The following is a 2,903-nucleotide window of genomic DNA, read 5'->3' on the forward strand; positions in this document are numbered from 1 at the left end:
GTACTGCTCTAGCATGAGTGCTAAAGTTCATTTTCTGCAAGTGATATTAGCCTAACATTGTTACATTTTTACTCAAGGTACAGCTTTCTATAGAAAAGCTACATTACAAAGACATATATTTTTTATAAGTATGGCCTTTTTTTTCCATGTGATGCTTTTGGATCCTTATGAGTGGTCAGGTGTCAGCTAGCAGTAGCAGTAACAGCAGCATGGATAACATTACCTTCCATCACCTCCCCTTGCTGTATGGACTGCTTTTATAGCCTGCCTGTTATACTTATAAATTAATGGTTCCCTTGCAATACTGCATTAGTCAGTGTGTTTTTAATTTATAGTTATCATGCCAGATTTATACAGGGCATGCTTTGTACAGCATTGTTGAAGCACTAATATGACACTGTCATCGCATTATACGAAGGCATTTGTGTACTAGAAAGATCAAGCAGAGCAGTCTCTGACTCTTCCATAATGTAAATACTGCAGATACGCAAATCAAATGGGACAAGGCTCACTAGTCCAGGGATGTCAACCTAGCCTGTGAAATTAACAAAACATGTTGGACAGATATATGTCCCAGAGATTTCCACTCATCTGGGATAAGCTCCCATTCCACGTGAAGCAGAGCTCCTCAATGACCCTATTTAAGTGCAACCTTGACAATTGGATAGATGACCATAAATTGACCAAGGGGGGTAGCACCTATGTCCATCATGAACATGGGTAGATGGTGCTAATTATAGAATTGCTCTGCTAACAACAACCATCTAACTATGGTGAATAAGGGTACATAGCTTTTTGACATGGCTAGGCCTGTAAAGGCCCTAGGGCCATAAGCAACCTCCTATGAACCTAAAGGTACTGGCTAATTACAATCTATGTGTTATACTATTGAAAGAAAATCTCTCCCATGAAGAACCACAAATCAGATTTCTGGATACAAACTTCCAGAATTCTCTGTGCTACTTTTTAGCAACAACATTCACAGTGATTGTATTTAAACCATATTTCCATTCAGAATTATGCTTTTGTGTTTTAAAGTACAAATTCCCAAGAACTCGTCTGGGTTCTTCCATTCTGCCAAATAGTTCCCCTGTTCTGCAAATAGTTATTCACTATAGAAGCAGCTAGGGTTTTGCTAACCACTAAATAAGAAAGATACACTGTAGATGTGGTCTGGTCTCATTCAAGTATATGTTCAAATTGTGGCTTCTCTAGAAGAATGCACCAAATGCCATACAGATCACTATAGCTAGGTATTAAGCAATACTGAACTAAAATTATATACCCTATATCTAAAAAAATAAAAAAAAATGTAAAGCCATGTTTTATTTTCATCATACTCTTTTATTCATTTTTGAGTAGCCTGTATAATATTCCTTGTATGCAGTAGAGGGAACCTACTTTATGGAATGGAAAAAACTGGTAAACATGTTTAAGTGCCACTCAGGTTCTACCAGTGGCTCAGTTGCAGTGAGTCGATCTTGGGCTATTGGAGACAAATTTCAATAGATACTTGTGTCTTTGGGAGCATAGGGGCTACTACTGTGAGATACCATTTAGTGTAGTCCAGGGTACACAGCTCACAAGAACCGTAACAACAGAATCATGCAAATAGATATCAAGTGCTATAATGCATGGTGAAGTCACTGCAGAGTTAAACCATGGAAATTATGTCAGCTGACTTAAAATCTATCCTGGTTGTGGTGATAATGCCATAGTGGGTGTTTCTCTCTTTTATCTGCCCACACCCACTGGTGATGCTAAAGCCGACTGCTCAGACTAGTGAGGACCTTGTAGGTTCTGAGTCCAGTTTGATGGGAAGGTTTATTACTTGATGGGTAAAAAACATGAGAAGAGATACTGGGTCATGGCAGGATGATAGTTGATTTGAATAACCACCCCCCTCCCAAAATTATATTCTGAACTGTGTTTTATTTCAGCCCTTTTTATAATTGTGCTTCTTTGACAAGATAAAACTTTTTCTTAAATACTTTGCTGCACTCTTTTTTTGTCCTGTGGCTAATCTTCATACCATCGTGAATGTCTCTCTCACTTTACTTGGCTGACAACATTACTAAAACTGGCTGTCATAGTATCATTTATGCAACTACATTGGCAAAATCACTTCACTATCATACATTTCTCAACATTTTATAGAATAAAAAAACTAAAGTAATTAAAGACAGCTGTTTCATATACCTGCATACCTAAAGTACACAGTGCATACCTCTAATAATATAAAACAATCCTTCTTGTTTCGGTGTTGTACAAATATTTGTCAATAAGAGATGTCTTTTGCATATCCATTTTTGGTTAACTTTCTATGAACATGAATAGCATCTTTGATGAGCATGCCGTACCCCTTGTTATATTTGTTGTACTGACAAAATTGCTCTATCATCAGACTAGATATAGCTTTTTATATCAGCATTCTGCATTATAGCATGCTATATCAACATTCTGCATTATAGCATGCTATATTAACATTCTGCATTATAGCATGCTATATTAACATTCTGCATTATAACATGCTATATTAACATTATGCATTTTAGTGTGGTGTATTAGCATTGTGCATTAGCTTGTATTTGTAGTTTTATTTGTCATATATCTATAAAGTTGACAATAAGTGCTGATCACATTTTAGCTTTTAGTTCTAAATAATTCATGATAATATAGCTCTGCTATATTCCTTAATAATCTGAGTCAGTCCTTTGAAAATCTCTGTGCTGCAAAGCATATTGTTTATTGGAGTTCACATTAGTTATTCTGTTTGAATGGGTAGTGTGTAGTGCAAACAAAGTCGAAAATATAAATTAACAATTAAAAACAAACTAGTCCCAAGAGTTACATACCTGACATTTCATGAAGTATTGTTGGTTTTAACTAACTTAAGAAAACTC

The sequence above is a fragment of the Protopterus annectens genome, chromosome 11.part0 (assembly GCF_019279795.1).
Source record: "Protopterus annectens isolate FY-2018-M chromosome 11.part0, PAN1.0, whole genome shotgun sequence".
Taxonomy (NCBI): Eukaryota; Metazoa; Chordata; order Ceratodontiformes; family Protopteridae; genus Protopterus; species Protopterus annectens.